At 41.8% G+C, this 24,626-nt stretch overlaps 1 protein-coding gene across 5 annotated transcripts in view; it reads right to left on the reverse strand.

Moving 5' to 3' along the window:
- The window catches only part of KCNIP1 (potassium voltage-gated channel interacting protein 1), a 294,849-nt gene that overhangs the window by 16,041 nt on the left and 254,182 nt on the right, over positions 1–24,626 (reverse strand). The window lies entirely within an intron of this gene.

Below are 24,626 nucleotides of genomic sequence, written 5' to 3' on the forward strand. Positions count from 1 at the left end.
GGTGAGTTTGGTCACCTCCCCAGCTCAGTGACACCTGTACCTGCCTGGTTCTTGCAGCATCCTTATCCTTTCCAAGCTGGCAGGACATCCCTGGCTGCTGATGGAGACACACACTCAGGGGCTGGACACCATCCAGCTGTTCAGTGAGAGCTTGAACCTTAGCAAAGCTGCCTTTCTGGGGTTTTTTCCTTTTCTTTTCTTTTTTTTTTTTCCTTTTTCTTCTTGGGTTATCTGTGCTCACTAATCCAGCGGAAGAAGTAACTAATGCAGAAGGCTTCTTCTGCTTACAGGTACTGATAAATGGTAATTCATTCTTTTTCTGTTTTTATTGCCAACACTTGTTGAAATCATCCCAGGATGACTCCCTTCCACACCAGATGGCTGCAGTGAGTTGTGTCCTAGGCTGAACATTGTTTAGCTGGTACAGAGCATTCACGAAGCTGTTTTCCTTACAATGTATTTTAAAATGGAAGAATGGGATGTAGCATTTCTTGAGTTAGGATTTATTTCTGCCCGTATTTTTGTGGCTGCTTTAATAGCAGGGTATGAGGTCAGCATCTGGTAGAATCACCTGTGGTAATCTTACTCCACTGTATGCCCAGGTTAAAATAATCACTTAGGTTTGTATTTTTTGTGCAAAATAGCATCTGTATTTGCTTAGCCCATAGGATATGCACATTTCCTTTCATAATGGAAACCAAACAGTGACTTCACTTTACAAAGAAAAATAATCTTGACACACTTGCAAGTACATGCATATTTTAGATTGTTGCTAATGAAAGAGACTTTTTTCATTTCACTGCTCCTTGCTCAAGAGCAGAGAGTGAATTTTCCTTAAGGAAAATCAATGTTTAAACAGAATACAGTTTAGAAGTTACTTTAAAAATGAGGTTTGCTTTATTCATCCTTTCATATTTGTTCCAATTTTACCTTTGGTTATCTTTACAATTTGGAAAGTTCCACACTCAAAGTGCCTGAAAATGGCCCTGCATTTCAGACAACGGTTTGCATTGGAAGGACCTTAAAGATCATCTAGTTGCAACCCCCTGCCATGGGCTGGGACACCTTCCACCAAGCCCAAGCCCATCTGTGCACCATAAAACAACGGTGTGTTATTCCCTAGCTGCTGCCTCGGCCCTGGGACTCAGCAGCCACCATCCTGAGCCTGCTCATCCTTGCTTGTGCCTGCAGCTGCCCCTGCACCCCCAGACCGTGCCCAGGGCTGGGCTCTCACACGCTGGGGAAAAAGCATCAAAGAGCACCTAACACACCTTCCTCAGGTGCAATCCTGCAGCATTTCCAGCCCACGTGCCTGCCAAATGAGCAATAGTGAAGCCTCATACAGTGCTAGGGCTGGCCAAGGACAACCCAGAGCCTAAAACAGTTTAAAGGGTGTAAACGATGATTTAAATAAATATGTAAATGATTTAAATAAAGATGTAAATGACACTGTCCCCTGCATCCAAAGGCTGCAAGGTGAAAATGCAGAACACCAGTCTCCATGGTTCATGGGAGGACCTTGAAAACAAGTTGCCCATAATAAATTCACTTTTTGTTAAGGAAAACAGTCAAGGCACAAAGTGCAGCTAATGTGCCCCGTGTTAATTGTAAAACCGACAGGCGTTAGATGAAATGGGTAATTTTACAAATACAGCTGAAGGGGATTAAATTATGTGCAAGAATTATTAGACTGCATCTTACTTTTATTAAAAGAAAAAAAAAAGAAGCTGTATTTTAGGAGCGAGGACCTGAAGAAAAAATTAACTCTACCCATGATATACTTGAAATTAATCTCCAGACAGAACGTGCTCTTGGGCAGGTCTTGCAGGAAACAGGTCTTGCCTGTGAGAGATCACTTGCAAATATTTGGAAATTTCGCGAGGAAAAATAACTCAAGGCCTGAGTGTGTAAGTGCTCATTAGGGCAGGAGCTGGGCGAGAGCTTTGTCCCTGGGGCTCTGAGCCTCCCGATCCCCCGCCCCGCTCTCGGGCAGTACACTCCTGTGCTGTGCCATGTGCTCGTCCCCGGGCAGTGTCCCCGGCTTCAGGCGACCCCCCTGGCACAGCCCGCACGCCCCTGGAGCCGCGCAGGGACAGAAGCGGCATCTCGGGTCAGCTGTGATCCCAAAAAGGGGCAAGGAAAATCTGCTCATGGCAAACAGCAGTTAAAAAATGGAACAGAGGTACCTAGTGATGTATCAAATAGTAAACACAATTAAAGTTCAACACCCATTATTATTATTATTATTATTATTATTATTATTATTAAAAATAATTATTAATATTATACTGCCTGGCTGGAGAGATGAGTTTCCAAAAGGGACTCTCTCCAGGCAATAAACCAAAAAGAGAGTGGTGTCTCCTTATCCACTCCTTTTTTTCTGATAAGACTTTTTGACTCCTTCAGGTCTATTTTGAGTTAGATTTGATGGCCCTTGTGGGTCTCTTCCAAGTCAAAATATTCTGTGATTTTCACCAGTAAACCAGCAACATCAAATTAATTTCACAAGCAGCCAAGCTTAGCAGGGTGGTTCTGCCTGTGTGAACCTGCAACACCACCACTTGCTGAGAGAAGATACTTGAAAACCCAACAGCGTATAAAATTCTAAGATAAAAATAGCTAATAATAACAAATATAATTAGTAAAAAATAGATTTTTTTTAAGATTTCTTGCCTAATCCTTACAATGATCTGTTCACAATGTATAAATACTGTCCACTGCCTCTCCTTTAATTAGTTTCACAGTGGTACACAGGGATGCAAAATCAACATTATTCTCCAAAAAAGGAGGCACCAGAATTTTGACGTACCCCCCAAATGTTTTTTTGGCACACAGCTAAGGTCAGGTACCACGGCTTGAACATGAAATATGCAATGTCAAATTTGAATTCAGATGTTTCTGCAGACACTGTATGAAGTTCACCTGTCATCAGAACTGTTTTTGTTGTGACCATTCCCAGAGGAGGAGACTGCAACATGTCCTTGCAGTGCACACAAAGGATATGCAGGCAGAAGCCACTGGCCTTAAACTGGTTTCCCCAGGTGGGAAATTCAGGTTGAGCTGGAACCAAGGCAAGATTATGATTCCAAAGCAGCAAGGGAAAAGAAAAACCATGAGAATGTCAAGCAATCCAACATGATGCTTTTTTAGAAGAACTCTTCAGAGCACACAGTCATAAGAAACTTCTGAATTATGAATTAGGTAAGTAAAACTAATTTTTTTTCCTTTTATGGAATAGGTAATTTATCAAAAAAACTCTGACGAGCCAAGAAAATGCATTACAAATGAACTTATTATCTCTGTGAATTATTGCTGTCAATGGTTTTTTTTGTCTTTAAAAAGCAAATCAGACACTTCAAGCCCCTGATTTATGACTGCACCAATTTCCATTTAGACTGGCTTGCTCTAGCTTTGAGTTAGGAAACGGGTTTTGGAAGAACAATAATCAATGAATATATATAATAGGGTGAAATCAAGCAATCAAAACTATTTATTAGTTGAGTGCCTAATTCAAGTACCTTTTATCCCTGAGTTATCATGGGGAAAATGAGCTGTGTATTTACATTCATGCAGGTTTTAACTACAATGTAAAACCTAAGGGTTTTTCCCCCCATCAGAGGTACCTTTTTTGAGCAGGTGGGATTACACACACTTGGCACTGGCTGCAGACTTGACAAGAGAACATATAAAACATTCAGAAAAAGAAGGTGAACAGGTAGAGAGTTTGGCACAGAGAAGGTGAACAGGTACTCTGTTTGGCACAGAGACAAACACAAGTTAAACCACATAAACCCCTTGTAAGGGCACTCTCCATCACGTACAATGTTTAACGGCACAATTGCAGCTGATCACAAAGTTGTAGCCTCCGCTGAGATTTTAGTCCGTATTGGGACTTTTCACCTGGAGACAGAACTTGTGCCTCTAAGTGTGTGTTTGTTCCCCTTTCAGGGAGAAAACCCTCTCCTTTTCAGGGAGAAAAAGTGTGTGTTCGTTCCCCTTTCACTGAGGGCCTGGCTGTGCCCTCCCCAAGGCACCCTGCACCAAACGCAGATCTGGGCAGATGCAGGAGCAGCCCCAGGTGAGGACAGCCAGAGCACTCTTTCAAATTATATTCCTCGCAAATGTTCACATGACTGTGATACATCCAGAAGCCATCTCCCCCCTGCACCATGTTTGTGGTCAGTTTGTCAAAATCTACTGAGAGCACAGCAGTTCTTTGCAGCTTTCTCTCTCTCAAGTTACCCAGTTACATAAAATTTTACTTCTTTACTAGGGAATTATGCAGCAAATGAGCAGAGCTGTAATACATCCATGCTCATAACCTACACTGGAATTCTGCACAACACCAGTGCTAATTTCATGCTAAGAATCTTTAAAAAACAATTAGCTGTTTTTTCTACTTTGACCTTAAATGTCAATTAATGATCAGTTTGTTTGGATTTTTTTGTTGTTGTTTTTTAAATGAAGCTTTGGTTATGGTTTTTAAAACAGAAATATTTATTTTCCCAAGCTGTAAACGTGTGGGTTTACTCACATTTATGAAGGAAATTTGTGTGTGTGTTAGCATACACTCTCTTTCAGAAACAACAGTGTATGAAACAGAACTTGCCACAGAAATATAAAGCAACAGTGGCAGTGGAAGCAATTTTCCTCTTCAAACAGGTGCATCACTGCATTATGGCAATTCACCTGTGTAAAGACTAGAAATAGAACAAATTGGTTTGGTCCAGTCAGAACTGAGGACAGAAACACTACCACAAATGAGCACTCTGCAGATCCCATGCAAATGAGCTAGTTCTTCCTAGAAGATCACTTTTCCCACTTCACAGAACTGTTCAAGTTGAACAGATTGCTCCAAAATGTGAAGCATTATTAAGCAGAACACAAGTACCAATTAAACTCTATTTGCACAGAAGAAACTGCAAAAAAAGTATAGTTCCAATACAGATCCAGATGCTTCAGTAAATGTCCTTAAATGCATGTCATGCTGCGAGCAAGCTCTCTGCTGACACACAGTACACGCCCGGCGGGCTGGGGACAGCTCAGAGCCACCACTGGGCACAGACTGTGCCCTGGAGATGTGCTTGTATGGGCAGCACCCTCACTTTGGGCATTTAAATGGATCCTGATCTCGGGCAACCTATAGTGCCTGGATGTCTTCTACATAAAAATATTCACGTCCCAGTTTTTGTTTTGCCAAAGAAGCAGAACTAGAAGGCAGGCTTCAGGACATTAAGACAAAAGGACAGTGCCTGAACCCTGCTACCTCTGATGTTCCTTTAAGTACAGACTACATACTTCCTGACTCAGATAAAGCTGCTTTGATACCTGTACCTAGATTCTCCTCCTACAGAGCATTTTGAATGCAGAATAAATCAGGTACTGGTTTTTACACATACACACCGCTACGCCCAGGGTGAGAGCATTTGCTCGCTAAAACTTTTCATCCAAATAAATGTCAGTTCCTGGCGGCAATTAAAAAAAAAATAGAAAACCTCATCCAATACACTATTTCTTTGGCATTAGTAAAAATCCACTGTGAAAGCAGCAAGTTGTTTGAAGATTTCCAACAGTTTATTCCTTACAAGGAATTCCTTTTCTCTTTCCCCAGGGCCATACCTAGCTTGTGGTGATGCTCCCAAGAACAGCTGTTTCAGCCAACTGCCTCACAAATCCTTCCCTATCCTTCACCCCTGGGGTTATTCCCTCAGGAAGGGAGTGAGTGGTCAGAGGGGTATGAATTGTTCGCCTGTCCTGTACACTCTGCTATCAGCATTGTTGTTGTTATTGTTTGTTTTCTTATTTCATTGCTATTTCTAGCGAATTGTTCTTATCTCAATCCATGATCTTTACCTTTCTGTCTCCAATTCTCCTCTCCAGCCCACTGGAGGGGGAGAGAGAAAACAAATGAGGGGAACATGGTCTGAGGTGTTTCAGTGGCAGCACCAGAGCAGGGGTGAGACTGAGACCTCCCTGAACTCCCATGCAAGAGCCAAACCACCAGCTGCTCCAGACAGGCAGCAGAGCAAACAGGCAGGGAGCTGAAAGCCCAGCAGACAAGATAGAAGAGTTTCAGGATACAGACAATAGATTAACATTTTCCTAAACTTGGCCCACTTAGTGGTGCTGGAAACCTTACAACTTTGTTCCTGTGGCAAAAGGTTATTTGGGACAAGCACAAAACTTCCTTCCATTTTTGTGTGTCCTTATTCTGTTTCTCCTGGAGGCCAATAGGGACAACCACTGTAAGACATTCTACTAGGATATAAGTGCAACCAACTACACACTTGGCGAGTTGCTGTGAAGCCAAAATATTTAGTTATTTAAAACTTTACCATGCTTAGGGTTAGAAGATTTAGAATCTACTAATCTGTCTAAAGATCTTTCTGCTTCTAAAACTCAGTAATTCTCTAACTAGGAAAGGAAGGCCATGAGGTTTAGATCTTCCCAGGCTGGGATCTGGCTTTGATTAGCCCTCTAAAAGCATTGGCAAATTCAGAGATCTGGTCTGTTTTCAAAATACCACCAACAGAGAGTGGTTTGAGACTAATAAACACCAGTGCTTGTAAACACTGGAGGTGTTCTGGCTGACAGTGTCTGAGGACTTCTGTGGGCAGAAAACAAATACACAATTAGGAACATGACCAATGCCAGAACGCAACTTATTAAATTTTCATGCTGACTCTGATTACTTTCATTTAGCAGCACAGATGTTAAACCAGAATGAGGAGATAGAGTGCCCATGAGTACTGGGAAATGGCTGGTAATATGAGCAAGATTTGGAAAAGAGTCATTAGAGCAGATGCTGCACACATGTGCACTGATGGCTCTTACCAGTCAGTTGATTTTAAAGAAGCCACAAAAACATTGGACTATATTAGATTTCATAATTCTGATTGTTCCATCTTGTTTAAGGAGTCACGTAGCAGCTCTAATGCAATCCATAGGAGCGTCGTGGTTTGGAATGGGAGGAAATTCAGGGAAGTGATGCGAAGTTTTTTTGTGTAACTGACAGTCTGTTGAACCACTGAGAAGCTGGACACGCCTCTGTGAAACACACATGTTAAAGACTTAAAAACCCGGGAACTTTCTCTTTCCTTTCCGGTGGGTGAAGAGGTGGCGGCCCCGGCCCCGGCCCCGGTCTCGGCCGAGTCGGGCCGGGCAGTCCTGCCGCGGGCCGAGCCTCTTCTCCCCTCAGCAGGCCGCCCGCCGGTTGCCTCATCGGCCCGTTCCGGCCGGGCCGGGCCCCAGCAGCTGCCGGGCAGGAATGGGGGGAGGCTGCCAAGCCCAGGCCGGAGCAGGGCTGGCCGCGGCTGTGAAAATCTTGCCGTCAGGTCCCCTCCCCGCAGCACGGCTGAGACCAGAGAGCCCTGCAGCCCGTGTAGAGTGGCCCTGCGGCTGGAACTGAACACGGAGAAAACCAAAGATCAACCACGAGGCCGATCCTGACACAGCCCAGCCGTGGCTCCCACCACAAGTCACCGGCGGGTCAGGTAGGCCCTAGGCGGGATGTTAACCCTTTTGTTATGAATAAGGTGGTAATTCGTGCTGGAAGAGTAAGATTATTAATCTAAAATAAAGCCTTACAAATCATGCCAGCAAGAGAGAAAGGGAGATTACTACATAGGATGACAAAAATCTACAGCTAGCAGCTGAGGAGGAGGTGTATCATTAACATACAAAGTAAACCTAGCCGGTCCAGGAGATGGGTGCTCCCAGTGGCACGAACGAGAGAATGCCCAGGGATGATGGCCCATGTAGATGTTCACCTCAGACAGGACCATCAAGGACATACATCTGAATGCCGGATTCTAGGAACGGGAGGACAGATACACATCAGTTCCCAACGAGTCTTTGTCCAGAGGCTTTGTCCAGCGCAAGGCAGAGAATAGACACAGCACGAATATGAAGAACTCCAAAAAGGGACAAAGGGACTCTGCTGTGGGCAAGAGTATAAAAATCGAACTCTGCCAGGCGTCATTGGTGAACAGAGGGATTCGGTGCGATAGAGGCCGGATCATCGTTCACCCAGCTCTGATCCCAGGGTTGGTGTTGCTTTTGATTGTTGGTGGTCGGGACTTGGTCGTGAGTAAATTCTATTTTTATTTTTTTTATTAAATTGGCTGGATCAATTTTTACCTATAACACTTTCAATACTTCAGTCCTACCTCGAGTGAGAGAAAGGAACAAGATACAAGCATGTGAAGGAACAGCATGAAGACATTGAGATCAGTGAGGAAGAAGTTAAGTCCCAGATGGGAGGGAATGAGGAGATGCCTAGGTCCTGGGGCTGAAATCCTCTTGTAAGCTATGGAGAAAAGACTCTTTTTCCCTATAACGCATGAAACTATGGGGAGATGAAAGTGTTCAAATTGACATTGAGTAAAGGCCTCCATGGTAAAGTAAGCTGATGTTAAAGTACCTGTGATCCCCTAAGAAGTTTGAACAGAGCAAGAGAGCACGGTGCCTTCTCCCCGTGCCCCTAGGAGAAGATGTCTCTTCCCAGGCTTGAAGATGATTTTAGAGATAGATAATGAGAACTTTTGCCTTTTAACAATTCATCTTTAAAACAATACCCCATAAGTTGACACGGCCCACTGACAGGCTGTGGGAAGGCTTGTGGCAATGGGAAGGGCTTCACTATGGCAGGGTTCCCCTGGGCGGCTGCTATTCGTGACAGTGTTGAGAACCACACGAGAACTGTTTTTTTCCTCTTGTGGAAAAGTCTCCATAACCTTAACAAGAGGGACTTCTCTCCCTAAGTGAACTGAAGAAAGACTCTTTTAGAGGTGTTATACTGACTGGAAATTTTAGGTTTGGTTTCTTTACATTGTCAGTGGGAAAGAAAAGGTTGTGGAGGGAAGAGAAGTGTTCTGACGGGTTTGGTTTGATTCTCACTACTTTTTTTATTTTAATCACTATTAATAACAATTTCTTTATACCCTCTTAAAGTTTTAAGCCTGTGACCTTCTCGTTAATCCTATCTCACAGCAGGAAGTGAGTACAGCGTTGATTAACCAGCACCAAAACATACCACACTCTTTAGCGCATTGACTGGGAAATTTTAAAATTGGGAAGATCTTAAACTGGTGAACCAAAACCACTACACCAAGGAAATCTGCCAAAGAGCAAGAGGCACAAGCAACAGTTTGAGATGAGTGTGCCATCATGGTTAAGCTCATCTCAGAGCTGAGCCTTGCACAGAGGAGCCCTTTGGCTCTTTCCCTTTTGCTCTGGACTCTGACATCTGGGTGGGGCCACCAAAGAGAAAAGGCAGCCAAGACCCACAACCTGTGATAGGAACTTCTGGTCTAGAATCAACCTAGGGAAGCCTGACCTGTCTGCAGGTGCACCGTCCTATTTATTTTAGGGAGGAAGAAATACTTGAAATATTTTAAATGGTGCATGTGAAGAATAAAGAAGAAAAATTTCCTTTTCAGAATGCTTCAGATTTCATCTTGCAATGTCAATACTCCTTTTATTCATCTACATGAAATTATAATTCAGTTTTGGCCTAGTCCCAGAATAATAGGACAATGGAGAGTTAGAGCACTGTACATGCAAAGACACACAGAGGCAGTCTCTGTGAGCTGCCAGTCCTGTCCTGGCATGTGGGAGCCCTCACTCCTGCCCTGGGGCAGCAGGAGCAGCCCTGAGGTGTGGGCACAGGGCACTGCTGCCCCTCTGGCCCTAGGGACAGGTCTGGCAGCTTCACCTTCACTACAGAACCTTTTGTGCCTAAACCTGTGAGAAATGATGCTCACTTTTTAGATTTCAAAGATTTATTAAACTTTAACAAAATACAACACAGGACTGAATAAGGAAAAATTACAGCACTACAACTGTGGAACTAGACCACCATGTGCTCACCCACAAAATGCCTGCTCCGCCTTTTATGGTGTTTCCTCAGGTAACCCTAACCCCTCCCTAAGTCTGCCAATTAACTCTTTGCCATCTATTGGTGGAGACTGCTTCCTTACACCTTCACTGGAGGTCAGATGTCACCATGCCGCACCTCCTGGTAACAAGCCTTTCCTCCCCCAAATGCCTCGTGCGAGGGGCACGGGTGCACGCCCTCCGTCCACGTGTCCTGACTACCAAGGCCGTACCTTGGCAACCATACAGGGGGAAAGGGGACTCTGGAGAGAACAGAGGACATCCGAACAACAAATCACAATAACGTAACTATCCAGCAATAAAACTTCTTAACGTACACATACTATTCATCCCTTAATTGTGAGAGCCAACTATCGCATTACTCATCTATAACAAACCCCAGCACTCTCAGGTGCAGTCAGCCACAACAGCCCCTCGCCCCAGGTGCAGTGACAGACCCCACCACTGGCACTGCCACACCCACCCACAGGCACACGCCGGGAGCCAGGGACTGCCACAGCACTGCTGTCAGGAAGGGTGGTACACATAAAATGTACAAATTAAATGTTTTACTCTTTCAACTGAGTGAAACCTCCTTTTAAGAGAGAAAGAATTAACTTAGGACTTAATTATGATACATTAAGATTAATTAGGACTTAATTAAGATACATTTGGATATGCATCCTCAATTCAAGGTTCCCATGTGTAGGCTTAAGAACTGCAGAATAGGGCTTAAAGTAATGTTAATTATATTCCATTTATATAAACTATTTATATAGCGATCCCTTTTCAATTATAAGCACGTCTAAATTCCTTCAAGAAAAGCAGCCTTATCCTGAAATTCTTGAGGATCCTCTTCAAAAGAAATCTCTCCCCTACAACCATAAATTTATCAAGCCAAGTGAAATAATTCCAGATTTCAAAACATGACACTTTCAAATACCTTTCTTGTGGTTCTTGAATGTTACTGAAAACAAGGACACAACCATGAAAGCACAGGCAGGTCTGTATCTAGATGAGTGATGCTTCCTGTCAGTGAGAATGGGTTCAGCATCAACGGGGGAAGCTGAAGCACAACTCTCATTTGAAGACTTACTAATAACAGTGTGTCCACGATACTTTGGCAAATCAGTGTAAAAGATGAGCAATTGTTAACATTTCACCAGAGTGAAGCCATCTCAGACACTGCCCTGGGGTTGGTGGAAGGATGTGTTTTCAAAACCTGATGGGCTTTTCCAGAGTTCACACAGTCAGTCTCAGGTTGCACACTTCTCGTTCCTTCCACCTCAGTTCCCCCTTTCCTTCCCTCCCTCCTCCTGCAGGGAGAGCAGAATCTCCTGCCCTTGCTGCTGTGGGGCTGTTCACCTGCCCTCAGGACACAGGCTGGCACTGCTCACAGGAGCTCACTGCAGCAATGGGAACAGAAACCATAGCTGACTGCTCCTCTCAGGCCAAATGAAAAATTACTAAACACATCTGTCTGCAAGATTTCAAGCACCTTTTGTGTAATGATGATCTAAGTTATATTTAATGGTACAAGCAAAAAACCTTTTTTTTTAACCTGACCAGGTCTCTTTAACGTGAATGCTGTTTTCACACTATTTAACTTCTATAAGTTAAACATGTATGTCAAGTGAGAAAAAACTCCACACTTATTTTCTTTTCTGCTGCAATAAGAAACCACATTTATTTCATATACAATTTACAACCATTATTTATTAGCAGGCAGAAAGCTTCTGGGTATAATAAAAATCTGGTACATAATGCTGCAGAGCTTGCCTGAGGAGAGGGGGAATTAATTGTAATAAAACTCATTTAAAGAGCCTCGTAGTATTACTTCAGAAATACTAAAAAGAAGGGGGGAGAAGCAAGAAGAAAAAGATTTTTTTGGTAAATCACAAAATATTTTCTGTTCTTTCTGCTAAATTCTCATATGAAAAGACAAGTTTCCTCTCATGGTTGCATTTAAGAGTATACATGGAAGGAATATTTTCTTTTCCACACTTGCTAACATTTTTTCTTTTGACACAAAGCAGTTATGTCTGATAATTTCTTCCTGAGTATCAAATTATTACATTCCTATTTTAGAGACTTTTGATGGCTACACCACACAGGAGGGGTCAGCTCTTTAAGCACAACCAACCTTGTGGTTACATGTTGAGGTCAGCTTGCACAGCTTCACTCAGAAAAATAATTCCAGAAACACCTAGAAACGCACTTGTAACGCAATGGCAGGACTGAAGAGAGAAAAGAAAAACTTAGGGAGAAGTTCAGGACTTGTGTACTCCAGACTGCACGTAGGGATAGCACACAGCGACAGCACACAGGGGCATTGCTCTTGCCTGGCTGAGCGGAGCCAGCCAGGGATACCAATTCCTTTAATAAGGTATTATCCTTACTGTGTGCACTTTCTATTAGATATTGGCTGTATTTCCCACTATTGGAAAGAAAAATAAATAATCTTCCTGTGAAAATTAGATCCCTTCAGATTATACTTCAGAATTCCGTTTCAGTCTTCAGGAGGTTGGGTCGGTTTTTTATTACCTTGTTTTGGAAACACTCTCTCTGCTAAACAAAGTAATCTGCATGGGACTGATGTACAATTCTGCCTGAATCCCTCATCATCCAACAGCTCCTCCTTTCCAAAGTACATCAGAGGAAAGTCTTGCAAGGGCAGAGACAATAAACAGTGAGAAAACAGAAAGCCAGACTCATCAGGTATAAAGAGTTTGGTCTGTAACCATCAATCACAGACACTGTAACATCTATCAAGCAGCCTGACAGCTGATTCAGGAGCATCGGGAATCTCTACCCTCCACAATGCTGCCGTTCAGTTTAGAAAATGATGTGAATATATTTTTCTTGAACCATATTAGCTTTTCCTTAAAACCAACCTCTGCCTCGCAGGCAGTGCAGGTACTAATGCATGCACCCTTCTCCCCTCTAGCTGCCTGATGCCTCTACCCCTGCTGCAGCTGGATGGGATGTGGATCCCCATGGATGAGGGCAGCACCCAGCACCACATCCTGGCTCAGGGAGCTGCACTTTTGACATGCACAGCCACCCGGAGACTGCGAGTGTGCAAGGTGGATTTTAGGCAGCAGTTGCAGTCCACAGTCTCTCTTGCAGCTCTAGAAAATGGGTAAAGCATAGGCTCCTCCTCTTCAGGAATATGTTAGATCAGCTTATCATCAGTGCATTTTATCTTGGAAAAAAACTGAAGCCAAACCAAAATTACTGTAAAAAATAAAACTGAGGATTTCCATCAAACTTTATACAGTTCAATAAATTTTATTTTAAAATAGTCTACAGAATATTAAGTGCTTCTTACAACCTTCTTTCCAGCAGATAAAGTGATGCATATAGGGGGGAAGTCTGAAGGGATAGAGACAAGATGCAAGGGAAAAAACATATTCAGGTACAAAACTCGGGTACTGTTGCATTTTAGTATACATTGAAAATTAACAGAAGCACAACAATCATGGAACATGGTGTGGGATATGTTAGAAATTTTGCTGTGGTATATTGGTGTATTCTTCTTGCACATCTACCATGTTATTTTAAGAAAGGCCCATTTTAAGTTGTGCTTAATAAAATACCTAATCAGGATTGTTATCTAGGTGTTGCATCACTATTACAAAGGTTTGCACTTTTAAACCATTAACAAATTTCTAAGTTAGCACCCAAGTCCTTCAAACACTGATGCATAAAGCACAATAAGCAGTTCTACTTCACACACTAGTGCACTTTTTATCTTCCCCTCAGCACTCTGCCCATCCCACTAAAAACACATCCCTTTCTTCTTATGGCCATCTGCTCCAGAATTTCAAGGAGGGCACTTTATACTTGCAGTCATGATCACTCTCATACCAGCAAGAACATACCAATTCAAGAACATGACATGGAGAAGTGTAGAGGAGAGCATTGCCAAAGAAATCAGTCAGATGACACCCCCTACTTTCAAATTCTTTATAGAGCATTAGTATCTCACTGTAAGCAACCCAAAGCAAGGGGACTGACGCAGCTGTTCCTCTCCTGCCATGTGCTGCCTGTGGGGAGCTGATACTGCACCAAGAGCAAGAAGGGAACAGTTCCTCAACCAGAACCTCTGTAAGAAAATCCTAAACACGAGGCTGTGTGGAATGTGTCCCATGATATTCTCATCCTGTTTTTGTTCCTAGCTTCCCAGGACTGGTAATCACTGTGTTTTCCCTACCTTTAGGAAACTGGGAGACCAAAGACAGGCCCTTCTATTTTCTCCTGTAAGGGAGAAACAGCTAAAAGAGAGGGAGGGATACAGGACTATGTCATTTTTTTCACCTTTCACTTCAGTTCTTGGGAAGTACTGAAACAGCCAATGATGCATGGTCATTGAATGGCCAGAACTGCTGGAGAACGTTTGTCAGTGTGTATCCTTGTGCAGAGGAGAGAAACAGAGAACACATTACATCTCCATCCCAGTAATCCCTTTTGTCCCTGTCTCAACATATTCACTCCTGGAAACTGGGGAAAAGAATGGTTTATGAAAGGGCTGTGAGTCAGATGGAAGCTGACTTAACAGCTGGGAAGAATTGAGAAAAGGCCTGAAGGCCTGAAGATTCTTACTGGTGGATTTCAATAAAGACAGATGCAAAGGGCTACAAGTTTGACAACCGAGCAAAGCACACAGGTACGGCTCGAAATCTGCGCATGATCCTGGGTCAGTAGCTGAACAAAAATGACTGGTCTCGAGAGGCTGCAAAGACAGCGAGGACTTCCCCAGTAAGTACTCACAGGAACAAGCTTTGCCAGCTAGTTTTTTTTCTCTGTATGGGGGGTTTTTCATTATTAGTATATTTTATTTAAACAGAACAAAGGAACATGGTTTAAGTAAGCCTTCCATTTTCAGAAGAGAACAGTTCTAAAAGAAATATATATAGCCAATTCAGTGTCTTATTTTAGTATTATTATGTGCAGCTATGAGAACACAGCTGGAATTTCTAGGTGTTTAATAAGGTTTTTATTTTTAATAAGTAAAAGTAGTGATTATTTCTAGTGAGTATAAAGTTGTGAGAAATATTTGGACTGAAATGCAAGCATCCACTTTGCCTTTTCCATTGCTGCCACCAGCACATCAAAGAAAACAATTTAATGTCACCTTTAAAGATCTCTGACTTACTGAAATCTGTATTGCATGATATTAACAACCACCCACATTATATTAATGTTCTAATTTCACATATAAATAATTCTTAGCACAGGAACAGAGTCAAAAGGGAAAAACACAAGCTCATCTAATAAGTACCAAATAAATATATCTTGGTTTCCAGGTGAACTATTTTGCAGCCAGAAACATAGATTTCCAATAAAAATTATCTAAATCTGATCAGGTTTCTAATACTGTGTCCCTGCATTTTGTCAGGCAGCCCATGCAATCAGAGCTCTGTGTACCAGTAACTGTGGTCTCATAGAGGTAAATGCCACCCCGTCCTGCACCTGCATGGATGAAGCAGTTACTGACTGCTGACCACCAGCAAGCACAGCACAGCTGTTCCATTAATACAACCTGGGCTATTTGCTCACTTTTACTCCTGTCACCTTCACACAGACACCTTTCTCACCCATCATATACTTGACTTTGCTGGGGAAACACGGGGGAGACTCTTCTAGGAAAAGTAAATGCTTCAGGAACAGACACAGGAATTATAGTATTTAGGTCTGCAAAGGAGGTATAAACACATTCTTGCAGTTAATGCAAAACAAATGCAATAGCAATGCAAATGCATCAATATTTGACTTGGCACCTATTTTTAAGGTGAGCATTTCTGCTGCTATTATTTGAAATTAGTTGTCATTGTTGGAGATCTTAATTTATTTGTAATTATATAATTGCAATCCAGTGACATTCTAAGAGTAAACTAAAAGCTCTCACGAAATTAATTTTGAAATAAGGAAATAAATCATGTAACAACAAATACATGCGGATTTACATCTCTTAATAGAAATAATTCTTAATTAAGCAATTTTTAGTATTTTTCCCTAATTCTGCAGGAGGATTTCTAGGATTATGTGACAGCATTTATTTTACTGTAGTAGGGTTAAAATTCCATCTGCTTTTCTTCATCCAGTAAAACAGATTGAATATATAAATTTTCTTTACTTTTTTGGAATTTTTGCCAGTCTGTACTAACCCATATCTTGAAGAAATCTGAATAAAGAAACATAGGTGTTTATGCTACTATTTTATCCTTACTATTTCCTTTGGTAGATAAACTTGACACAGTTAATGATCAAAGCAAGAATATAGTCAGTGACTTGGGGGTCCCGTTGCTTTAAAAAATACCTCACTTGCATAATCAGGAAGTTAATTTCTTTAAAAATTCAGTAATACCTACATCCCTTTATGAAAAGATCAACCCTAAAGCACACTGAGTCGTTAAAACCCATATGCTTCACATCTGGGAAAACCTTCAATACAAAAAATGTTCACTACATTCATTTGAGTTCATTACACTGATTCACTACAAGTTGAAGAGAGACCAAAGCTTCCAGCTGGTCAAAACAGAAATGTTTATTCTTAGGTTATTTTGCTGAAGTGTCTGGAACGGCAATTACAACGAAGTTTTGTTTTGTTCACATTCAATTCATCATGTCTTTAATCTGCAAATGTCACAACAAAACTCTTGTAACCCTATGCAGTCATACATGTAATTATCAGTTCTGGTTCCATTATCCCAAGGGGACCTTTCCTGTTTCAAGTTTGGTACTAATTTATTTTCAATAGAGAGTAAGAATTAACAGTAAGAAAAAATAATTAGGAAAACTTAAAAAATAATACACAAGGCAAAAACCATCACAGCTTCAGATCCTCTCTGGCTAAGGTAATATATCAAAGCAAACAAAAGTCCTCAGTAAGGCATAAATCAGAATTGCCTCTTTGTAGCCTGTATGATTCTTAATAAAGACAAAGCCCACACTGAGAATCCGTGCACTGACAGACACCGCTTTCCTCCCACAGCCATCTGCTGCCCACACTGGCTACACTCACACGCATTTACACACAAGCAAACAGGAGCTGCAAAACTGGAGTTCTCTTACCATCTGACAAGTCAATTAGCCCGAGGTAGTGCAAAAGTTTCAGAGAGGAGCACACCACCACCACAATCCCTAACGTCTGGAGTCCCTCTGACTCGCCTTTAGTCCACATCCTGCAAGGCACCACAGGGACACCGCTGCTGTGCCTCTTAACAACTGCCAGGCATCAGAAGCTGAGAAATCCTGTTTCAAGCTTTCCTTCCTACTGCTCAGCTAAGTGCATTCCCCTCTCCCCCTCTCACTCCCTCTCTTTCCCAACCTCTCCCCCTCCCCTCTCACTTGCTGGCTTGGTTTTTTTGTTTTTTGGTTTTTGTTTTTTTTTTTTGTTTTGTTTTGTTTTTTTTGTTTTGGTTGGTTTTTTGGTTTTTTTTTGTTTTGAACATGCAAGCAACTTCTGCATTAAACCATAACCTAAGGTTTTATTTTCTTTCACCTCAGGGTAATTCACTCAGGAGTTTGCTCTGCTCCAGAACAACTGAGCACCATGCTGCTAACCTCAGCAATATCTCACACCTTTTTTTTTTTTTTTAATACCTATGATACCAGTTGCATTCGAGATTTTCTCAGTAATTCTGCCAATGCAGATGCTTTTTGTCAATGCCTCTTCTGTACTGCATAGCAGAAGAAGGGACACTGTAGGGGAGGAAAGGGCTTTCCTTTTCTGAATGCCTCCCCTCACCTATAACATGCTGGAATAAATAAAATCACACTTCTGACATCCATGTGTGCACCCACACCCAGCCCAGGAGCTGCAGTAATTCTGTCTGTTAGAAGTTCCCCTGAGGTACACAGCTGGACAGCCAGAAGTGCACCCAGCATCTCCAATGCAGCCACACTGGGGTGGGCCAGGCTGGCTGAACAAGCTCCCCTCGCAGGCAGCTGAGGCAGAAGAGCAATTTCCACCGTTTCATCTCAGTGTTTCACCAGGCTGCTGGCACTGGGCAGCACTGTGGGCTGCTCACAAGCCGATTATGTATTTCCCCATTATCAGCACAGATGAGAACACATTTGGCAGAGTGAGCGTTTTATCAGGATGGCAGCAGATGCAATATTGCCACACCAGTAAAAGCTGGGTTTTTAAAGCATGCTATTACATGGTGGTTGTCCCATGCAGGATGTTCAGGAAAACTGAGCTCACCGATGCCTTTTATTTTACTGGACTCAGAGGCTGCTGCATCCCCACACTCCAGCCCAGTCCAGGCAACCAGTAGCTCCCTTTTCCTGCAGTGCCCAGTGAGCAGGGCAGGCTGCCTTTCACCCACAACACTAGTCCACAGCCTCTCCTGGTGATGACTCTGCCTTAGACGGCTGGTGAACACCAACATCAGGTGCAGAATCTCAACAGGATTTTGTGTATCACAGTAACCTAATAGTGCACTTGGATTGCTAAGAGATTCTCATGGTGAGGCCAGGTTGGAGGTGCAGACTACTCACACACACTTGAGTGATCAAGTCAACAAGCAATGAGCAGTTTAATTGAATTTGAGCTTTATTTCTGAATGCAGGTGGCCAAGGAGGAGAACACACTAGCAAATGTGTTATGAGGGTTCTCTGACATGGGCATCCACCTTCACAGAGTTCAGTGGCATGATATCAAAGCCACTTCTCCTGATGAATACTTTAGACCAAAGGACTTTTTAGTACTCTGTAGCATCTGCCACATTAGTTTTTCATTCTCCTGACTGTAATGCCACATCATGTTTTGTATCTCCCAGATTAACACACCCAGCTTTAAAACTATGAAGGATCTGAAATCACTGTATTGTCAAATTTCTTCCAGATAGAGAGAAGAATTTGAAAGAGTAACATGATAAGCAGACCTCAAAACATTTAGATAATTCCTTGGTTTACCATGTCCTGTTTCAATTAAAAAAACAAACTACTACTACACTAAACCCCGAAATAAACAAAAAATCATGCCCCCCCTCCCATGAGGTTTGGACAGGAATAATGACCACAAAAATAGCCACATTATTTCCTGTCTATGGAAAGGATGTTTGTCAGATTTACTGGCTGTCTGGTGGGCTTCACACTGTTTTCTCAGACTCCTGAAGTTGACGGATCCTAAAGAGCACACAAAAATCACAGTCTACTTCACACACTTGTTCCCAGACACTTTGTTTACTTACAGATACATTTAGTCACAAAGGTTCTTCCCAGCAATGCACAAACATGCTGCATCCCATTACCACTAAAAAAAAACCAAAGGGAAACTCAAAAAATTATGCTATAATGAGTAATGAAACTCAAAGCACCTGGCTCCCCAAAGGTGTCTTGCAATTCTATGGTTTTCTCACCCTAATATCTTAACTTTGCAGTTCTGAAAGCCCTGCAGCAGCACCTCAGCAAGAGAAGGGGGGAAGGACACAGCAAAGTGTGAGTTCCATTGTTTGTGTTACTGCAATTTATGCCAAGTCCAACGTGTTTGATGCTTTAGGTGATCCTGATACAAGCAGCTCCAAAAGAACATGCAGTTTTGTTTCCTCGAGTGCTCACAGCTTGAAGCGAGCCAGCATTCATGCATGCCAGAAGCTCAGAATTCATTTAACAATATATCCACTGCTGTCAAGGCCAAATCATTATTTTTCTGAGGTTGAGTCAGTTTTCAAACAAGCTTGGAGGGAATGTTGAATGAGAATTTTCCCATTCAGGACCTTCAGGCTGCTTTAGGATTACCGTGATGCTGGCAGCTCCTCCTGGATGCTGCTTTTTCTCTCCCACTTCCCAAAACTACTCAAAATTGTCACTTGGTTCATTGTTCACCTGCTTGTTTGTGCCTCAAGAACAGGGATTCCTCATGTTGGGCACATATCAGGGTCATGCTGTGCTAACTTTTAATGGAAAATGCTGTTAAGTTGTCTGACATGCAGAGCACCAAGACCCCCCATCCATCCAACCATCCAGCTTGGAAGCCACATACTGACCTACTGTTATGGTTTATGATTAACCCAAACCAGCTTTCTGGTGTTCCTTAAGCATTGAAATAATCACGAGTGACTGACTGAAGAGCTGACTACAGATGTGTCGTGGGAGACAAATCCTATGGACCCAAATACTCATGGGTTTTCCCCATAATAAGAACTAATTTCAGTAAGGGATAGAGCTTTCCTCAACAGTTGGGCCTATTCCCTACAGTCACACTCATTCTTTACTGTAGTATTGAGCAAATGAGAGATACTGGTTCTGTGATTTAAACCAAAGGAAGGCTGTCGAGCTTAGTTTTCTAGTAGAAATCTGCAGAGAAATAGAGGATCATCAACTCCTAAAAAGAGGCAGAAATATTAATCAAGGTATTATTAGATATTTTATTTCAGTCACTTCTGAAGCAATGAGGAAAAACCCAAACCAATGCCAAATAAATATTGTGTGTGACTTTTTTTTTAATTTTAATTTCTACAGAACTCTGCTCTGCAATCTAAAAACCATGCTGCATATTCAGGTTTTGGATTAATGCCTCCCAAACATTTCTGATCTGCTGCAAAATACATGCTGTCATCCTTAGACAGGGTAGGCAGCTCAAGTGACTGTGATTTTACCTAGAATCCCATGTGGAATAAACTGCACAAACTAAACTGCCTCGTTTTCTCCTGTAGACACTGATCAACAGATTTTGCAGAAGACCAGCTGGAAGAACATTTTTCTAGTTATATACAGACAATGTTAAGCTCACCAATGAAGCAGTAAGCTTTGTTTTTACCAAATTTTAAATAATGAGGATGTAAAATGCCTGATGTTAAAATACCAGATGTTCTGATAATAGAGATAGATGTTCCTGCTAATGCCTACTGTACACATCTCTCATATGCAGCAAAAGGAGTTGAATGCCTCAATTAGCTGCAGAAAAGGTATGCACAACATGTGCACTCTGAGAATGTAAGTGGGAACTTCATAAAGATCAATCAAAATAACATGCAATGAAAAGTCTTTTCTGGTAATAAAAGAATTGCTATGATGAATCATATAAATTATTTGTGTAATCTATAATCAGCTCTTAAAAGTGGTTGGGTGGAAATAATGCATCAAACAGGTGAAAAATTCACAGCAGAATGGAGAATAATATTCTTCTCAGCAGAAGCTTCTCCAGTGACCAAGCTATTTAGACCAGATTTCCACTTACGAAGAGGAGGATTTGTCTCCTCATTTTGCATGATACAAATGCAGAATGACATGTTCTCAATACCAATGCCTTTAAGAAAACTTGGTGGTATTCTGTGATTTGCCTGGTTTAAAACTCTAAATATTAGATTTTTGTCATTTCGATGAACTATTCCTTTGCTGTTATTTTATGATAAAGAATAACATCAGAATGGTTCTTCTTGCAGAGAACAGCTACAAGCTGCAGAACAGCCCCAGAAACAGCTCTGTTTACATTTCTTCTGGCACTCCACAGTCCTGAATGGTCTTCTCACGTGGCTGCTGTCCATAAACCTATTTCCACTTCAAATTTCTGAAGCCTGTCCACTTTGTGGTTTGGTTTGGAAGCAGCATAATGTCTTAGAAGTGGCATTCACAGCACGGCAGCATCAAGAGTATGAATTTACTATTCCATACATATATATCCAATGAGTTATTTTGTGTGTATATAAAGTTAGCTGGTTTTGTTGCTGATTTGATTTAACGTTATTCAAACCAAAATGTAAACTAGGCCTTTCTTGTGACTGACTTTGACTTACCTAGTCCCGAGCAATGATATTTACTGCTTAAATGGAAGGATTTTTATCAGCTTGCCTTGGTTACCAGTCATTTCTCTGTCCTGTTCACACCCATCTATATTTCTCAGATTTCTCTGGATCTCACTAGCCCCAAAGAATTTGTGTCATCTGCAAATTGTGTGATGAGAAAACCACTTATTGATAACTACTGACTAGAATTGAAAAAAAAAACAAACAAAAAAAAACCCCAAAAAACCCCAAAGCTGCAAGTAAATTTAGAAGTTTGGTGTTTAAATAACTGATGATTTAGAGCAAGTCCAAAAAGTCTCCACAGCTATTCAGTGCCCATGAGCTCAGGTCCCTGCCCATTTGCACCACTACAATTCCAGCCTGACCCCTCTGCCTGCAAATTAACTGGATTTCATATTACACTGGTATTTCTCAGCAGTTTTCCACCAGCTAGAATAATTTTTTTATAGTCCTGGCTAATTGCTACTTATTATTTTTGTCAGTAAAGGTACATTCAGTATAAGGATAGAGGAACCACAAATATCTCCTTAGTTAGTTTGGATAACACAGAAATTGGGATACTTTTCTATTGTTGCTACCCAGGGAGGTGGGAAGAAAGAAATCAGTTCTTCAGCTGCCATTTCCTTGCTGTGTGAGCATAGGGAAATAACTTGCAGATGAACACTTGTCCTGACATAATATCAATTTTTCTGCTATAACAAAACCAGCTATAATTCCTGCAACAGTCCCCCCTTAGTTCAGTTCTTCTGATGCAAGTGAAGGTGCTGCTATCTTTGTGCTATCAGAATCTCCCTGCTTGCTGACAGTGGTAGGTGGTTGTGGGGTCCAAGGACCCATGAGGAGAAGCAGGAGGACCCCCCCTTTCAGAGGACTGTCTCAAGCCAGTGATTCCCAGCCTTCTGTGAGCCTGTTGGCACTATTCACATCATCAACTTCACAACACACAGGAATAGCTCTGAAAGGTTCCAGAAATCTAATCTATCATTCCTGACTTTTTCCAGAAGAGTTGGCAGCACAGACAAGCCTGTCCCACCTTGAAGTGAGGGTTTGGCTTTATGCTGGAGCTCATAATGGAAAAAGCTGAGTGAGTGCTAGCAATGCACACCCAGGTCATGAGAAGACGGGCAACTAACAAAGAAACCAGGGAACCCTGAAGGACTAACCTGAGCCACAGTTTATATGCAGAGTCTGAAACTGCAATAGAGGCAATATATAATTGATGAAAAAGTAATAAGAACCTCTCACAACTGTTAAATATCCTTGACAAGCTCTATGTAACTTTTCCCTTCTAGTTTTCACCTGTTTCTCTAGATTTTTATTTGTAAACCAACCCAAGTACACAAACCACAGCAGCAAACCCAGCAGCCTCCTCTGAGATCACACATCACTCTCAGACTTGCAGAAATGCAGCATCTGCTCTCAGGATGGACCCAAGGAAGTTCTCCAGCACCAAACTTACTGTCCTTTCAGCTGTTGCTGAGGCTGGATGGACTGCTAGCAATCACTTAATGACCTCAGCTCTGCTAGGAGATGAGACAGGGAAAGGTGGCAGGACACTTCTCATTGTCCTACTTTTAAACAGCCAATGAAATTTGAGGAGGACATATGCTGTGAGGAAAAGAGGAGTAGGGCAGAAAAGGTGAAAAGTTAAGAAGAAACAGAAGGTATTTCAAGGCTGAAATAAGGAACAATGCATAAGGGCATGAAATGAGAAGAACAGGTCTGTGAGGGACTGGGATGGGACTATGTACAACAAGACATTGTTCAAAAACAGAAAACCTGATGTTTCAATTGTTCTGGAGGCTCATTCCCCAAAAAGGGAAAATGCCACTGCACGAGTCCATGCAGCCAGTCTGTGCTGAGCTCCACACCCAGCTAAGCATTTCCCCCAGAACCTGTATCAGAGGTGAGCACACCTCACAAGCAAATACGCATCACTGATGAGTGACAAGTAGCCAAAAGAAGCTGCCAAACACCACAAATAACCAGGAGACAGATGTGTTTTGGAGGGGCAGTTTTTTGCTGACTGGATTTCTGCCACAAGCAAGAGGAGATGTGACCCCTCCCTTGCACTGGCAATCACTGTCATGCTCTGGAAGCAGTTAAGAGGCATAAAGCTCAAAGCCTCTGCTATCAATTTGGGCTGCAGTGGACTCATCACAGCTCTGGTGGTCTCCAAGGTATCCCCCTTATTTACCCATCTCTCTTTATTTTTAAGAGGCAAACTGAAGAATCACTTTGCTTAGTGCATTTTTAACTCACATTCTAATGACATACTAAATTATGCCCTCATTTTTGCATAAGAATTATAAAAAATACTGCCCAGTAAAGGTCATCTCATACATTTTTCTTAGTAACAACAGGCCTAAGCACTGAAAAACACTCCACTTGAAGACCACTGTTTCTTTGTGTGTTACATTAAACTCACCAGGTTTTTCTCAATGGTTTTCTCACCATTTTTCATGCTGTTCTAGATTTCTTATTTTTATGTGACCTCAAGCGATAAATACATGTATACAATACTCTAAATAAGGCTATATTTGTTTCACTTACTGAACTGTTGCATGAGGAATTACCTTTAAATAATTTTGTTGACTCTGCTGGCATTTCATCTTCATTTTACCATCTATGCAATAGTTGCACTTAGGTTTTTATTTTATCATCTGTAATTTGTATTCCTGTTCTAGACCCAACTCAGAAGGTTTAATTTACTTAGTTATTTGCATAATTATACTAGATAGTGCCACAACTACTAGGAGATGAGAGTAATAAATTAATGAAAGAATTATGAATCTGTATGAAACGAACCATATTTTAGCTACATCACAGTGAATTATGAAGTAGTACCACACTATTTTAGATACATCATAGCCTCAAATTACACCATCCCAAAATTTTTGAAACCTGTACCAAGCAGCAAAACTCTCAGCAAACAAAAACATCCATTTATAAAGCTAATGTCTGAAGTCAAACTTTCTAAAGTAGTTTGTGAAA

The sequence above is a fragment of the Onychostruthus taczanowskii genome, unplaced genomic scaffold (assembly GCF_017590055.1).
Source record: "Onychostruthus taczanowskii isolate IOZ18803 unplaced genomic scaffold, ASM1759005v1 scaffold107, whole genome shotgun sequence".
Taxonomy (NCBI): Eukaryota; Metazoa; Chordata; class Aves; order Passeriformes; family Passeridae; genus Onychostruthus; species Onychostruthus taczanowskii.